Here is an 18176-nt window from a genome sequence, read left to right on the forward strand (position 1 = left end):
TTTTTCACTCAATGACAGTGTGGCTTGTTATTTAGAAAACTAAAGTAGTTTCTGTACTTTTCCTCTTGTCACTCTTCAGGCCACCCTGGGCTTAGCATGGCGTGAGTGAGGGATGTGGCCAAACAGGGAAAGAATGGCCAAAGCTTTGGATTTGGCAGAGCTTTCTACTGCTTGCATTTCTTGAGCTCAGTCCTGGCCCCGGCATGTCCGTGGGAGTACTGTCACTGCCTTCAGTGCGACTAGCTTTTGTCCAAGCCTCCGGGTAATTAGCACCGCTGGCAGCATTATTCTCCTCAGCTATGCTCAGCCAAATAACGCTGTTGTGCAGCTCTGGGCTGGCAAGCTGGGACATGCCGGGGGTGTTGTTTGGAGGCTGGAGCTGCGTCTTGCCTCTTGCCAACCCTCACACAAGAAGAATTAGCTTAAACCCAGATTCACTGGTTCAGGTCTTCTGGAAAGGCACAGAAATGCTGATCCATGGCAGTTTTTGGTTCTGGCTTCTTCAAGTCTGTTTACACTCATGAAGCTGGAGATGATGTTAGCACTAGCACACCCCTCTGTGCCTTGTAGCGCTGGCCATGATTACTGGGATACAAGGACTTGTTCTTCCAAAATGGCTTTCTTGGCTTGGACTGGACAATGTGGTTCATCTCTTCCGTCTCCCTTGAGGATAAAACCCAAGTTATTCTTGTACAACTTGTTGAATGGAATGGTATATGGGAGTACGTACCAAGCTTGTCTTGAAGAATGGCATCAAAATTCAGGATTGGGGATCACAAAATACAATGTTTTCTTTGGATCATTACATATCGGTCTTGAGGGGGCTCCCTGAGTTTTGCTGTTTATGCATTGCTAAGGTGACATTTGACACTTCAAGTAGGAAAGACAAATTGCAGTGTTTGGCAAAGCTGCTAAATGTTCATCAGTAATGACGAACTAGTTAGTGATAAGAAATTGATGTTCAGGTATTTAGGTAATATCCAAAGCAAACAGATAGGGTCAAACCCTTTACCCATCTGCATCAGCATCCCTCTGCTGACTTTTAAGTGGGGTTAAGACAATTTACCAGCTATGTACCTCAAAAGAGTACTTATTTCCTGGTGTGTTAGCAGCAAGATCAGAGCCTAGGAGAGTCACTTAGCTGTGAATACACCGTATGTTCAGTGCCGATTCTCTGCAGGCTCCCTTGTGCGTGCAGGCAGAGCTCACTGCTTGCTTGCTCGCTCACGGTCAGCCTGCTCTCCCTTTTGGACCTGGCATGTGTTTCAGCATTTGTTGTTTGCTGTGTGCTTTTCTCTTTCAAGCCTAACATGGCCACCGATGATTTTATGTGCCTCTTCTCTTCCTACCCCAAGTAAGGAGACCAGGAGCTTCTTAATCAACAGTGTTTCATTGTCATGATTTTGAAAACAGAGAGTAGCTGCTGATAATGCCACAGCACTTTCTGATGCCATTTTATATGACACCATTTCCAACTGGAAGGGAAGATGGTGATGTAAGGGAAAACACTAGATTTTGCTTTTCTGCATCATCTCCCCCAAGGAAGATACTCCTTTTGAAACTCAAGGAAAATGTTGCAATTTACTACAGTCATAGAGCACAAAACCTGATCCATTTAGCAAGGTCAAGATAACAAACTCTCAGGACTGAGGCAGAGGAGGAGGGGGAAAGTGCAACCTGTCTCCCCTCCTCCAGGCTGTCTGGGGATTGTAGAGGTGAACCAGGGAATGAGGATATGGAAAAATATATCTCATCCCAATTACACCCCAGTTATCTCTGACCCGAGAGTTGCAGCAGTGCATGAATGGGTTTGTTTCAGGGACAAAAAGAAAAGCTACATTTTCAGAGAGCAGCATCAGTGCTTTTTCCCAGCGTTTGCTGCGGTAGGGTTCTGCCCCCCCTCTGATATAATAACAGCTGGAAAAGGAGATTGAGGTTTGCTTTCATACATGACCTAAGGCTCAAACTGTCTTCTTCAGCCTTGTACATTTGTCCAGTATATGATCTACACCCTGGTCCCTCCAGTGACCTGTTGATGCCACATCGGCTTTAGCGCAGCATTGCCATCTTTTAACATTGCTCTAAGGTACATGGCTGCGTGAAGCAGGGATGGGGGTCACAGGAAAGCCTGATTTCCAAAACTTGAAACAATACATTATCGGAGAGCTCTGGAGGTAACCCTGGTAATGATCAAGTATGAGAGTTTGCTGTTTGAGCCTTTACCCACTGAGATGTTTGAGTATTACCAGCAGGGAGAAGCAGTGGCTGGGTATGCTGTCGGGTTTTATGTCTCCTGAAGATTCATAAACAAACCAACTGTCAAATCCAGAGGAGTATAAATTATGCTGGAAAATCCAGACAGATATTCACTTTCATTCCCTCCAAAGTGGGGAGGACTGGCTGTGTGAAATACCATCTGAAAGAAAAAAAACCTCTGTTTTTACTATTTTACAATAGAACTGAAAGCAGCCCACATTGTCTCTGAAATGGGAAGCATGACACAGTCAGTATTACATTTTCTTTCTGGTTGCAAGAAAATGACCTTCATAGCCCACTTGAGGCTTTGTCTCTTTAGAGTTATGGGCCATTCCCTTGTTAGTGGTAATAAACTGCATTATATTCCACTTCACACTGATGGGGTTTTTCTACATAATGCCAGGGAACTTTAAAAAAAAAAAAAAAAGGAAAAGAAAAAAGGTCAGTGAGTTTCAAAATGTGCTTTATTAAAAAGGACATAAAAGAGAAAGAGCTCGTATCACTTCTCCAATGATATGTGTTATATTAATAAGCCATTATGTTTTAAGCACTATTTGTAAGTGTTGCGCACAAGCAGTTTGGGATGTTATTATACCATACAGGAGGGTACCAGATGTTCAGCACACAGAATGGACTGGGACGAAACTCAAAGGAAGCCATGGAGAGGGGGACTCCTCCACTGCTGAGCATGGCCAGGGAGCTTCACCTCGGCCATCTGAGTCAATGGCAAGTCCCAGCACCTCAAGCCCTCCAAAATTTTTGGCTCTGTTTTTAAATAACCCTACCTGAATAACAGAGCCCAGGACACTGTGTTAGCGCAAGCCGAAAACTGTGCTGCTGTTGATGCTGTGCCTTTAAATAGCGCTCAGAAACCCCCTTATCTCCCCTCTGCACTTTTGGCCTCCAGACAGGCCAGTAATTAACACAGATTTTTCACATTTGTGGATAGATTGGAAATTTGGAAGCACTTAATAAAAAAGGTCAGTTACCTTGACCAGGCTGAAATTGCAGTTAGAGGACATTTGCTCGGTCCTAAGGCTGGCAGCATACAAATACATGAATATTAACATACCACACGCACAGCTGCAGCACAATGTGTAATGTTTGCAAGGATAGGACCTTGCATTCAGCGTAACTCCAGCCCAGAGGCCTTCCTCGTGTTTTGGGGGCATTTCCTCCTTGACTTACTAAGGCAGGGCTTGCACACAATCCTTGTGTCTAAAAATAGCTGTGTTATGAGGAGCTGGATAAGGACATGACTCCAGATTGACTAGCAATCCAGATTAACCACCCTCCCATATGATTTGAGCTAGAAATCAGGTCCCAGCCACGTATTTCTTTCATGGTAGGGCCACACCTCACCCACTGCAGCTATTGCATTTGGTGGTGGTGCCAAAGCCTGTGTTTCCAGTAAGTTTTGTCTTGGGGAGCTAGTTTTGATAGGAAACTAGGTGATGTTTGGTTTGGGGTCAGGACCAGGGCCTTGAAGGTCTCTACCCATTTTGGTTTTATATTCTTGAAACAAGAAAGTGTATGTCTAGACAAACACCCCACCTGCAGTCTTGTGGGCTTTGGTGTGAGTTAAAAAATAACATGAATAAAATAATACCCTCTGGGTACAAGAAGAGAGTGCCCCTGTGGCAAGGGACTGGCTGATTTTGCTCCCATGGTGTCTTCTGTGATGCTGCCTGTTCCATATTTGTGGGCTGGAGGATGATAGCGGAAGTCAGAGGAAGCTGCCTCCAAAACCTTACATACAGGCTAAGAAGTGATTAAAGGAGTCATGTGGAAACAGAAAAAGATAAAAGTAAAGCATAATATGATTTCCTGTCTCTCCCTATAGTTCATGAGTTTAATGCAGATTTCTAAGACACTGGGCAGTAAGTGCATAATGCATTTTTATTTATCTGTTCTAATCTCTCAGACTATGCTGAATTATGACAAAAGTAAAATAAGAAACTCACACAGCAAATCCTCCAAACAACTGTTAAGTTAGGCGAGTTCAAATCCTTTCATTTCTGGATCTCTTAGGTGCAGTTAATACATAATGGGAGAAGAAGAAAGTCCCTGGTAATAATTACACAGAACTGAAGCTTATGATCTGCAGCAAGGACTCTTACAACAACGTGCAAAGCAACATGTCTTATACTCATAAAAAAGCCCACGTGCCTTTTAAACATTTATTTTTACTGTGTGTGTTTAATACTAAAAATGATTATAGCACATTGGTCTTCACCTTAATTGTTTGGCAAATGTCATGCTGTAAAAGCAAATCCCTCTCTTGCACTTACAGACTACTGTGACATTCTCATGCTGCCAAGAAGCCCCTGCAAGATGCTTATGAGAGCATCTTCCCTATAGCACAATTTGTGAGTGTTTCATAAACCTTTCCATGCAGAACATTCCTTGGAGATAAGGAAATTATTTTATTCCTACTTCTTTACACCTCAGATGAATAAATCCCCCTGTGACCAAGTTCCAAGGTCATCCCACCTGACTTTCAGGATGTGGCTGATGGTGAGTTGTGCTGGAAGTTTAGTTACCCTTAAAAATCAGTCCTCAACCACCAGACCCCTTTGTTGCTTCCCCTTACATCTCTCTGCAGCCCTAGAGCTGGCTTGCCCACCAAGTGCAGAGCTGGATCTCCAGCAATGCATGGATTTCCAAAAGAGGTCAGCACCAATTATTGGAACATCTGGCACCATTTGGATCTAGTGTTTGTTTTGGTTTGTTTTTTAAAGAAACTGGGCCCTAAAGTGCACCACGTGTTCATTAGCATGGAAGAAAAATGAGTGTGATGAACTGGTCCTCTTACCGAGGAGTAAAGCAGAGCAGAGTAAGACTTGCAGCTCGGCACAGCCAGAGCTGTCATGGCAGAACTAGCGCCTCTGTCATAAGCTGGATGGACAAGGCCAGGACAGTCAGGTCTTCTCCAGGACCAGCTTCTCCTCTGACTGCCCATGAAGGTGCCAGTGGTGAGACTGCAGTGATATGGCTAGATCATCACTAAGAAAGGAAATTCAGGACCTTCAAACTCATTGCATGTGTGAAAGTTAGTGGCTGGCAACTGGTGTTCTTAGCTGTTATTTGCTGGTTGTCATTTATAGAATAGAGCAAATAGAACTATCGGCATCTCAGGAGATGCCTCATGCCTTCCAAGATCAGGTTCTGGAAATAAGGAAACTACTTTATATGACAATGACTGTCACCTGCACTCTCTGCTCCACTAACCGGATTTATTGTAAGGCTGCATCAAACAAATGGACTCATAAGCTGCATCATCCCCAGGGCAACTGGGTGAATTAAAATATCCAAGACAATGACGAATGCTGCCAAATGGTGTTGATATTGGGCTGCTGGACCTGTGGTCTCTGGCAAAGCCCAGGAAACAGTCTTGTTGCAGGGAGACTCCAGAATTATCATACTCAGCAACAGAGGGGAATTGGGTTCCTGTTTCCTCTGCCTTTGCTATCAAGGGGGCAGCCAGGCTTGGCGATAAAGCATGCAGCCTCTCCACACTTGTGAGAATGAAAAGCTTCGTATCTTCAAATTTAGCTTTCACAGGACTCATCACTTTCTTCCCTCCACTGCTCCAAAAATCAGCTAAATAAAATATAGATCAAAACATGCAGCAAAATGTTGTGGGCCCTATGCAGCTCCTGCTGAAATCAGCAGTGACAAAACTCCTTGTCATTTCAATGACATGAGGTCAGGCATATGGTTACACATTTTGGCTGTGCATTGTTATAATATTCTTTGTGCACATCTATGCACGTGCATTTTATGTTACATATGCTCATACAGGTATGTACAGTTGGGAGAGATGAGTGTTTATCTACAGGCAGCAAATATGTGTCTGTGTACCTGTATACGTCTGTGTGTGTGTGCTGCTAAAATATGTTTAAACTGGCATAAGGCCAGGACTGTGTGACTTTGTAAAGTGTGTATTCCTGCATGCGTACGTAAAAAGCTAGTCTGCTTTCAAACTGCAGAAGCCAGTTGTACATGTAAGCTGCAATGGAGACCTTTCGTTTATAAGACCTTCTCTCTTGGTGACTTTTTGTGTAGGATTTCCAAGTGATGCAAAATCTAAAATTGGTGATGGATCGTTACCTGCCGGGCTGCAAGGAGAAAGCTCTGCATGTAACCCCATCGGGTACAAGCTCCTTGTATGATGCCATTTTATTTTACAGGTGAGCAGCCATCCGAGGGGAAACTTTAATTTAAGAGAGTCTGTACTTAACAGCAGCAGTCCAGAGCCCTGCCATGTCCTTTCCATCGACCCCTTTTGTTCCTTCCTAAAAAAAAGTGATCAGGAGGCCCTTCGCAGGGCAGGAGAAGTCAAGGAGAGTAATAGTATTGCGGTAGCAATGGCCAGCCCAGCTCTTGGCTGACTGCAGCCTTGTGCTGACAGCCTGGCACCCATACCAGGAAACGTGACCAAGGAGAGGGGTTTTGGCAATGCTGCCCTCAGGCACTCAGCTCCCATGGAGGAACTGTGACCCTGGGGAAGGCCAGGAGTGGGCTTTCTGCTTGGGGGAGGAGCAGGGGTTACACATAGGCCCAGTGCTCGGAGGATGACTCAAAATCAGAGCAAGGTGAGCAGTGCATCTGTTCACACCCAGAAGAAATCCATCCATTGCACCTATGTCAGCTGTACCGAACTGGTCACGCAGCCACAGCCACCCGGGGCTGCGTGCTCATACACAGAAATTATACAGCCCCATCTCCAGCAACCCTCTTCTCACCTGGGGTGCATTTTCCCTTTCCCCAGCCCCATCCTCCCCTGTTTGCGCATTTCTGTCTCCAAATAAACCACTAAGGGAGAGATACGTTTCTTTTCAGCATCATGCTGACCTCCTTTCTCCTCCCCCCAAGCCCTGAAATTAATTAAATGATGTCATGCTTGATTTTATCTGATTTGGAAGCAATTCATCACCCTTTTGCTGGTTCTATTAGTCCAAGCGATCAGCACATTAATTCATTTGTGAGACTAAGCTCAAGGGTAATTACAGTGAGGAAGCCTAATGCCTAAACGTGTTAATGTCTGTAATCTGAACTATTTTCTCAGTGCGGAACAATTGTTAGACAATTACTCTTGGATATGATTGCCCTGGTAGGCAACAGACGCTGTGTCAAGAGGGGAATAGCAGAAGCTTGTTTTGCAAGTAGTGTATTATCAGCAAATTTCACTCTTTGCAATCTCTCTTTTTCTGGATTCTGCCCAACTCGCCCCTTCCTCAGGTTTTGCATTATTAATTAAGTTGAAAAGTCATCTCTCTCTCTTTTTCAGGCTGATAGTGTGGGGCACAGAGGAAAATACACTCCTCTGCTTTTTTTTTTTTTTTTTTTTTCATAAATGTCACAGGCTTTTGCTTCTGGTGTCCTGGTTTATGTCCATGGAGAGAAATAATGAATTTAATAGGCAGCCCTTTGCTTCCCAGTAGATGCAATTTTTTTTCCGTCCCACAATCAGTGCTCTCCAGTCAAAAGATGTCTAGGACTGGATGGACTTTAGGATTAAGATTCTCCCTCTTTTGCCCATCTGGAGAACTCTTTGTTGACCTCACGGTGGGCAAGTGTCCTGATGAGGGGATTCTGGACTTACTTTAAAGGAAAAGTAGCTGTTGATTGAGGGACCCATATGGGCACAGTGGGACCACACAAGCATAGCAAGGGGGCACAAAATCTTTCTGGGCAAGTTCGTTTCCTTTTGCTCTCTCTTCTGACTGAGCTGTCGGTGCCCTTGTCTGACCAGAAAGCTTCTAGTTTTATGTCAGGTATCCTAAATGTGTCTATTATTTTCTTCATGCTTAGCTCCAGAAGGAAGGGAGGAAACTTACAGCTAAATGTACAAAGTTCGGCTTTTAATGAAGAGGCACCTGCCCACAGAGTGTCAGGAAATATCCTGTCCATGTGATCACCCTGCTTAACACTCAGCAATAACCCCACGTACGCTGCACAGCGGGGATGGCTGCTGATACACACTCACGTGGGATGAGCAGACACACTGCAGACTGCATGGATGCCACGTTGCAAAGGGGTTTTGGAGAAAGCTATAGCTCCAGCTCCGGCTCCTGCCTGCACAGGGTGGGCTGTGGTGGAAAACGGTGTTGCTTGGCCATACGGAAGCTGTTGCCCCCATGCAGCAGGAAAAGGATGGGGGCATGGCTAGGTGTGAGGATCAGGAGTGTAGCCACAGTAGGAGAAATCCTGCCCACAGCATGGACTATGGGAAGATGGGGGCAGCCCAGTACCTCCAACCCAGTGCTACTGGTTCAGGGCAATTCAGCTTTATGGGATTGCTGATCCCCTCCTGCCTTATCCCCTCCCCCAGCTGGTGTGTGGGATTTGCAGGCAGGTTTTGTTCAGCCTTTTCCCTCCAGATATATTTTCACTCTCAAAGTGAGCTTGAATTTCCTGCACTCTCTGTGAACTGGATGGTGTGTCCGGGCAGAGGGAAGGCTGGGAATCCTGCAAAGTCGTTCCTCCTCCTCCCTGGGCAGCCACAGTGACCTCCATTGTCACTGAGTGAGTCCAAGTGCTTGTGCTTTTCAGCTGGGGAGAGATTTTTATTCCAGCTCAACCTGAAGGTCCTCCAATGCACAAGGCACTCTACCTTGCAGAAATTCTCATTTGGGGTAATGTCCCATACACCGCTGGTCTTGAAAAATGCATTTCTTGGTGTTTGAAGAAAAGCCTCTAGCTGTGCTGGATTGGCAGCGTCCTCAGAGGCCCCTGTGTGAGTCCTTAGCAGCAATCCCAGCCTCCTGCCACAAATGAGGCAGGGGAGGAAATGAGTTTACAATGATGTGTTTTGCAGACACAGAGGAGCTTGTGCCAGTGACAACCACAAGAGCTGTCTGCTTGGATGGTTTTGGAAGGCTATCTACACCCAGAGGAAGGTAAGAATAAATCTCAAGTTTCTGTTGTCATTAGTGGTATAGATGAAGAGCAAATGATTTCTTTTCCTCAAGAGAACAATCCTTTCTGGTCTCCAGCTGGACTTGCAAAGGGGTTGTGGCAGTGATGTGTCTCCACATCTGATTTATCAGGACTGGTGTTAGCACCTCCCTGCTTTCTTCAAAACCTAAGGTACAACAAAACCCTGCTGGGGTGCCCCGATGAGGTCTAAGGCCTCTCTTAACAGCACAAGAGCAGTGATGCTCTGCAGCTGGGAAAGACAACGTGGCTTGGGCAATTGCAAACCAAGTGCTGTCCCAGCCACTGGCTTGCTTCAGTGTGACCCTTCACCTGTTCAGGCTTATTCCTACTCCAGTCTTCGGGTTGGTTTGCTTGGGAGCTTCCCAGGCGAGAAAACCAGCATGTGCCGAGAGTTTCATACAGTGCCCGGCACGCTGGCAAGAGCAGCGTCACGGGGGCAGGTGGGAAACCTGCCCGAAGGGCTGTGAGGGCTGTTCCTGCCAAGGGGAGCGGTTAGGGCCCGGGCAGGCCGAACCAGATGGGCAAATTGCTCCTGCTGAGGCAACCAGGGCATGGCAACGGCTGGTCTGTCGCCCCAGTGCTGTCTTCTGAGGTCTTGCTGCAGGTTTGCCAAGGAGCATGGCATGGCAGGTGGATTTTGACAAAATGGTGTGAAAACCGACAAGATATCTCCAATGTTGAATGAGTTAAAAAAATAATGAAATTCAGGGCAATCTCGCATCAGTTCTCACCCAGCTATCAGGTCTGACAATGGAGAATGTAAGCACAATGGGATGTTATGTGAAGAGGTCTGAATTTTGCATTGTTTCTCTCCTTCATGCTGGAATACCCTCTTAGCAGCGTAGAAAACCCATTTCTCACCCCTTTGCCTTCTCCTGGCAGATCTCTGAATATTAATGCTGTCACCGGCTTCCATGAGTTGAAGTGATCTGTGCTGGGTTGATGAGGGTTGTAGGACACGAGTGACGTTCCTCTGCCTCCCCCTCTCCTGTGCAGGCAGCAGGCAAAGCCCCCGGGGCTGCAGTGGCAGGTTGTGTCACAACACAGGGTGCTCACCTGCTCGGCAGAGACCCTGGCCTGGGATCAGGGATTTATTTGTCGTCTCTGGCACCGGCTTGCCAGGGAAGCTTAGGCGAGGCATCTCCTCCTATCTATCTTCTGCCTGCCTCATGATTTTAATCCAAAGCCCCTCCAGTCCTTGCTCTGCTGATGAGGTCAAAAGCACCTTGACTCTGTTATTCAGAAAGTCACTGAAAGCTGGGATGGCCATTGCACCTTCCAAGGCCTCCAAATTCTCCCTCTGCTGCCCAAGTTCCAAGGAGTAGCAGGAGACATAGTCCCTCCATTGTGTTATGGATGCTATTATTCCTCAAATGTAGTCCCAAGTTAGTGTAGATACCATTTGAAACTGGTACTCAAACAATAGCTTCTAAAATATTCACCTACTCCTCCTCTTTTTGTCTTTATTAAACGCTATAGAATATTCTAATGTGACAGGAAACATGCTCCATTGTTTCCTCACTATATTTGACTGAAGTGAAGCTGCTCGTCTGCACAAAGGTACCCACCTCTGAATAGTTCACTATCTGAGCCCTGTTAAATTTGGAGTCTAACTTATTTTAACTATTGCAGTCTGAGAGAGCCCACCTTGTAAAGTTCTTCCACACCATTAAAGCTCAATGGCGTTTTACCCTCTCAGATAACAGACCTAGAACAATACATGGCTTCTGATGAAATACAAAATACAATCAGTTGACTCAATTAGGAGATTAACTTCTCTATCCTCTCTCCCACGTTTGGTGGTTGGATGCTTTGAGATCCTTTCCGCCCACCAGAATGCAGTCTCCTTCTCCATCGCACATTTAGCCAGGGGTGATGGATAACAGATGTAGTAAGAAGAAAAAATAACATTGTCCAGGAGATCGCAAACTCAGGGATCAGATCCCAGTGCTCCCAGTGAAGCCTGTCAAGCCCTGCTGTGCCCGGTGAGGCTGGCTGCAGGGCTGGAGTGTGAGGCTCATGCCACAGCCCCGTCCCCAGACACACCTCGTGCACCAGCATCCCCCCACGGGGAGGGATGTCTCCCCGTGCATCACTGTGGCAGCTCTCTGCAAATGCTCTTGGACCTCTCCATCCCCTCTGCAGTGTTAGGGGACGGCTGCCTGACACTCTTCCCACAGACGTGCTGGTCAGGGAGGTAATGGGCAGGTAAAAGCCAAGCTGCTGTGTGGGTGCAGGTGACTTGGAGCAGTGAGTTTTTGCTGAGAACAAACTGGTGCATATCACCATGATTCAAGAGATGAAAACTTGCTGTTGATGTTACCACCCTGGCTGAGATGAAGGGGTAGAGCCAGACCTTCACAGTGCCTGGGGTATTGCAGCTTCACAGCCTCCAGTGTTTCAGCCTCTGTGCTGCAAAGCAAATAGCTGCCTGTATCGATTTTACATTGCAAATGCACAACTCTAAGCCACCTGCAAACTTCTTTTTGCAAATCTGTCTGACTGCAAAAATCCATCAGAAGAACGAAACTCCTTGCTCACAGATTTCGGTTCCTTTGCCCCTGGTTATGGCTTACAGAACCAAAGACAACAGCCTTTTGTGATGCAGGAACAGTAAAGTTACTGAGACGGAATTATTTTTCCTTGTCACAGAGCTGTGAGTGCTGGAGGACTCCACCAGCATCAGCAGAGAAACACCACTGGGCTAAAAATAGCTGGAGATCATAGGGCTGTGGGGAGAGGAGGGGCAGCTCTCAGCAGGATGCCTGAGGTCTCCTCCCACCAAAACGTTCCATCACTCCCGGCCTCACCGGTACACACAGCTTTGCGCTCACTGAAGCTGCCTTAATGCATCTGTCCACGTATCGTTCGGTGTGACACATGTCTGCCTGCACCCGTGCCCTGTTCCCTGAAGTCAGTGAGCAAATGTGGGTGCGTTGGTGTGGGCAAGCCAGGTCTTGCCAGGATTAGCCCATAGTTTTCCTGCTGCCCTTGAGGACTTGGGGGCCAGCTCAGGCTGTGGTAACTGCTGTGGACCAGCACTGGAAAATCACTCAGCTGTTACTCCTACCTTCTATGCATGATCATTTTCTCCCTCACAGTTATAAATACAATCAATCAAAATGAGCATGTTTTACTCTTCTCTGTAAACAATGCAAATGCAATGCAAACATTTTGCTGTCTGCTCCTCAGTATTTCTGCATAATCTGGCAATCCTGCACAGAGAAGATAAAATGGTAGAGAAAGAAAGTTCTTACCTCATTTCTCTCTTCTGGCCAAGACAATACATCTAATGGCAGGCCATGCAATCTGTCTGTCCCAGATATGCAAACATTTCATGTCTAAGTCTGGCTAATATCACCTCTGCTGGGATCCTGGGGGGGGCTTTGTTGTCCCCCGTTCCTGCCACAACTCCTGGTTCCTGGTCGGAGCCATCATTGCCCTGTCAAACACTCTCATTTTAGCAAATGGGCAAATTCAAACAAGAAAATATTCCTGCAACAATTTCTCCTCTCCTGCTGCCCTGCTCTCTCCTCAGGTCCCACAGGCCACACTGCATAGCGTGACAGTGTTTCGGCAGATGGCTTTGCTCGTGGGCTAGTGCCCGCGTCTGTGTTCATGTGTGTGTCCATTTGCTCAGGCCCTCTGGAAGCGCCTCGGTCAGCTGAGTGAATCACTCTGCTGCTGGGTGGCTGTAGTGTGCTCAGCGCATCTGAGAAAGTGCAAACTTATACCTGCAGCAGCGAGGAAGCACCCTGAGAGACAGGCTGGGGCTTTCTGATGGGTTTGTCCAGACTGTCGGGGCAGCACATTTGTAAATGACGTTTTATAGACAACAGTGGAAATGGGGTGGCCTTTGGGTTAAGACGGACATCGCTATTCAAAGTAAAGTCATATTAAGTTCGTGTTCATTAACTATAGTTTTTTTTCCTTGGTTTGGCAGGATTCAGGGGTGCCACAACTCCTTTGAAACATGAAGCAATGAGGTGGCATTCCGTGCAGCTATCAGCTGGGGAGCCCCAACCTGCCATCTGCTGTGTTAGAAAGCAACAGAAGAAGGAAACAACTCATCTGTGGAAAGCTGGTCCTGTACATAGCAAAGGAGGAGTGCAGGGCAGGTTGCTTCCATCCCCAGGTGCTGCTTCGTGGTCCTCAGAGCCAACGGTGCACAGGACTGCTTGCTGCTGACCAACATGGTGTTTGCGTAGTTGGGGCCCATTGCTGGCAAGCAGGATTTCACTGGAGCTGTGGCTGTGTTTCCAGGTTGCCTTCCCTGTGCCGTGCTGCAGCGTGCGATGCCTTCAGCCGTGGTGCAGCTGCCGAGGAGAGCCGGGGGAGTCCTGCAGTCCCCAGCCCCAACCAGACCAGCAAGGATGGAGGGAGAGAGGCAGAGAAACACTGAAAGACACAGGTGCCGAAGCAGCAGGTCATGAAAGAGATCAGTTTGCTTTTCATGCACTACAGTCGCTTCTTCATCCCTCCTATCCCCTCCCCAGTCCTGGTCCCCGCCTTGCCAGGAACACACTTCGGTACAAAGGTCTGAAAAGTCAGGACCATTTCTATTCTGTGGAAACAAAAGGTTTCCTTTGGTGTAATTCCTCTGTTCAGCTCTGCACAAGGCCCTCACTTGGGGCACAGCAACACGCACCCTGTATGACAGGGACAAAAGCAGATTGCTGTGGGGATGGCTGAAAGGAAACCATGACTCCTTCCCTTGCTGCTACGATCTCCTTGACTTGCCAGTTCTTTGCAGGAAGCAATTCATACAGATTTTGTTTGCACAATACAATACAAAGTAAAGGCTTTTCTTGGCGGCAACAAAAGCAGGGGGTAGTGGGGCGGATTTATCACAGGGACAAACACAGCCTTGCCAGAAACAGTTTATACCAGTCATGCAAAATGAAACGATCAATTTCTGCTTCCCAAATGTTGTCTCTCAGTGTGGTGGCCCTGATTCTGCATGGTGAAGAGGGTGATGTGAAGGGCTGGGGGCTCGAAGGCTCATATTTCACTGCTGGCCCATGATATGCTGCCCCAGTGCAGCAGAGCGAGGGGACAGCAGCTGGGCTTTGCTAAGACCAGCCTGCTACACAGCATGGCTTGGGTTGGTGATTGGGGTGTGTGGTTTTTTTTTTTAAACATATATGTGCATATATTTGGAAAAAAGTAGGCCTATGTTAAAGGTCGTGATTATATGCTTGACACCTCTTGGACTTCTGCAGCCTGCTCCTGCTATCTGCTGCTCAGCCCGCTGTCCCAGTGCCTCTGTGGCCACTCTGGTGGCCTCCAGCATTGGCTGCTGTGGGGTTGTAGCAACAGAACCACCCACATTTACAGGTGTTTTTTCATGGTAAGGAAAGGAGGCTTTTGCAGGTGTGCTGGTTGTTTGTCAGCCATTCCTTCTGGAGAGGTGAGCAGGCATGACAGGGTGGGACCATGGAGTGGGTGTCCCTTTGGGAGGTGCCAGCTGTCCCCCCCTGAACAAGGACTTTGGCAGAGCTTTAATGGTTGAGGTTACAGCTTGCAATGCCCTGCTCTGGTGTGTGCTACTGCCTTGTGAAAGTAAGGAGGAGATGGGTTTGAATGGAGGGTTGCAGACAGGATGGAAACAGTTTTCTAAGTATAATCATTTGATCTTTTTAAAAATAGTGACATGTAAAGACTCGTGCCAGCTCCATGAGTTGGGCTGTGGGTGGGCTGGAGGACTTCACCCAGCTGCCTGCTCCCAGAAGTATCAACCCTTGGAGGATGAGGAGGCTCCCTGCGGTCTCAGGGGCTCTTCAGGGGCAAACTGCTGTCACAGGCTGTCCTGGTTTCGTGGGGATAAAAATTTATAGAATCACTTTTCTGTTACATTTTGTTTCAGTTTGTGGCCAGCTGTGGGATGGTGATCAAGGCCATTAGCAGTTAAATCCAGGGCAGCTGCCCCAGGCTGGCCCACAGGTGTATTCTATAACATTAACATCAAGTTCACTACAAATGGGAAAGCTGCTGGGGAGGGAGAGGCTTTTTGCTCTGCTCTCTTCTACCCTCCCCCTCCTCTCTTCTCAGCAATTGTTATCCCTGGAGCAACTTGCCACAACTCTGTGGGCTAAATATAATTTTGTGGCTTTTGTATTAGCATTGATATTGGTTTCCTTATTTTATTAAATCTGTTAAAATTTAAACCCACGAGCCTCCCTCCTTTTCCCAGTTCCCTGTTGGTCAGGGAAGGGACATTGGTTGATAGAACAACTGCTTATTGTTTAGCCCTGGGTGCGGGCTAAATGAAGACACATGCATTCACACCTCTGCCCAAATGCTTTGCCTTTATCTCCTCTGTCCCCCATCACATCATAACCCCCATCTCATTTTTCTCTGTGGCTGCTGAGACAGTCTGGGCGTTATATGGCACCTGGGACATCCCCTTGGTGGCTGTGCTGGAGGCTGGAGAGGGCCCTGGCTCAGAAACAGCAGTCCTCAGGTGAGTGAGGAGTGAAGGCCTGGGCTGTTTGATGTTTTTGCTTCCTTTCTGGCCAACCTTCACATTCAGTTTTGCCCAGGGAAGGAACAAGCCATGACTGCAGGACAACAACAGATTAACCCCTCGGGGCAGGTGGAAGGGAGCAGGGAATGTGCTGGGGCTGCACCAAGACTCCAGAGTGTCCCCAGGAACCTGCCCGGGGGACCTGTGTAGGGAGCTTAAAAAAGAAACAAAAAAACACCAAAAAAAACACCCCCACCCCCCCCAAAAAAAACCCCAACCCAAACCACAAAAGAAGACCCAACCAACAACAAAACCCACAAAAAAAACACCCTGTCCCTACCTCCCCCACCAAATTTTCATAAGTTCAGTTGACTTAAGCCAAAATGCTCCAAGCTTCTCAGCTGGGAAAGTGAAGCAGTCTTAAAAATGTCTCATTTCAGGAGGACACGTTTCAGGCTCAGCCTTCCTGTGCAGTGAGAGGACTTGCCAATATGACGGCCTCAGGCAACAAATCCACCTTTTCGGGTAAGATCCCCACCCTCTCGTGTTCACAGCACTGTTCTCTTACAATTGCACATGCCCAGTCCTTTTTTTTCCCACCTATCCCCACACAAGCTGGTCCAAGGCTAGGCAAAAGCTTGCACGCTGCAGTGTTTCTGGGCTGAGCTCCTTGTGCAGCTGCTGTGGAAGCTTTGCACAGCCCGTACCTGCTGGCGTGATGGGCGCATTGTAAGCCTGGCAGGGAAATTATGTTGAGCAACGTGCTACAGGCAAATTAAAGAAGGAGCCAAAGGGAAGCTCCTTTGCTGGGCTTTACCTTTCTGGTTTGACTTCTTCTAGCTTCTGGCAGCAATTGCCAAAATATTTGCTGGGCCAGTTTGAGATCTGATACAGGAAATGCAGTTGGTTACTGGGCATTAGCAATAGCCACAGCCACATCAGTGGAGCTGAGCTGATTTTTTTTTTTTTTTTTTTTTTTTTTTTTTAAAGCTGCTGCTTGTTTTCACTTGATACAGTTAAGGCATTGGGGGGCTGGGGGGGGTGTTTTTCAAATGGCATGTTCATTGGGTCTCTTTTAGTAGCTTTACAAGTGCAGTATGAGTTGCAAACTGAGTGTGAGCTTTAACGTGATTTGTTTGACTTTGGGGCTGAACCAGTTTTTGGTAAAACAGTCTCCCCTGCCCGGAAGGTCCCAGGCTGTAATGGAGGTGGTACAGCACCAGCAGCAACTGTGTATTTTGCTTTTGGAGAGAGTGAAAAAAAAAAAAACCTGTTCCCCTGTGCTCAGCGCACAGGTGGTGGTGGGACACAATGTGTGGCTGGCAGTGCAGGCTGGCTGGTTTTACCGCTGCAAAGCCAAGTAAGCCAGACGCTGGGCAGTTGTGGGCCAGTTTGTAAAGTCCAGTGTGGGTGTGTGAGGCCCTACCATCCCTGCAGGTATTTGTTTTTTTTTGTTACTGCAAGATCAATGGTCTTCAGAAGAGTCCTCAGGTTTGGATAATTTCATATGCGCATGCCCAGCTGGTTCATGAGTGACATGGCACTGCAGAGAACTTCAGCACCATTAGTGCAGCATGACACTGCTTGGTGAAGTTAAATTGTGCTTTTTTTAGTAGCAGCTTTAACACCTGAATTCAATGGCCTTTGCCGAGCTCTTCTGCATGAGTGGCAGAGGGCTTTAAATTAATGTTGTTTCACTGGAAAACAGTTTGAGAACTGGGTTTGTTGTGGGGTTTGGTGCTTTTTTTTTTTTTGGTGTTTGTGTGTTGTGTTTTTTTTTTTAGCCAGGTAAGTAAAACCCACTTGGGGAAGGAGTAAAGGGGGAGAGGGGCATTTTTGTGACACTTGTCTCTGGATTTTATTTGTTCTGAAGCATTGCTGAAGTTCTACTGTTATCATGTGACTAGCTTTTATGTCAAATCTCTGCCTTTGTATCAGACACCATTTCCTCTGTGCTGTATTAAATTAGCTGCAGCCTTTTGTGGTCTGCATGTCCCTGAGGTCAGGCCATCCATGGAAAGGGCCTCGAGGTGCAGAGGTGGATGGGGCTTCACTGCCATGGCCCTGATGGGTGCCAGGCACCCTGCTGCGACCACCTGCCTGCACAGCCCATTGCCCTCCCGGGAAAGGGTGGGCTTGCAGCGGTTTTGCTAATGACCAGTGCGTCACTCCCTATAGAAAATATAGTTTATAATACGTACAGGAGCAGAGCATGAATGCTTAATAATGAAAAACTAAGAGCTTTGCAGCGAGCAGTGCTGTTACACACAGGTGGGTCCTGCCTGAAGGCCGGCTGCCTTCGTAGCGCTACCCAAACCTAGGAGGGGAAGCGACCAGCGAGGCTGCGCGTGAGCACCGCACACGCCTTTAGGAGAATTGTGTGTATCTCTGCAATGACCTTTCCAGGCTGCTGCGGATAAAATGTTGAGGTCGTTCGTGAAACAAATAGTTGCAATCCAGGGAGACTGGCGTATTTTAAAATACGCCTCAAAAAGCTGACTGACCTTTA

Source organism: Nyctibius grandis, chromosome 9, assembly GCF_013368605.1.
Source record: "Nyctibius grandis isolate bNycGra1 chromosome 9, bNycGra1.pri, whole genome shotgun sequence".
Lineage (NCBI taxonomy): Eukaryota > Metazoa > Chordata > Aves > Nyctibiiformes > Nyctibiidae > Nyctibius > Nyctibius grandis.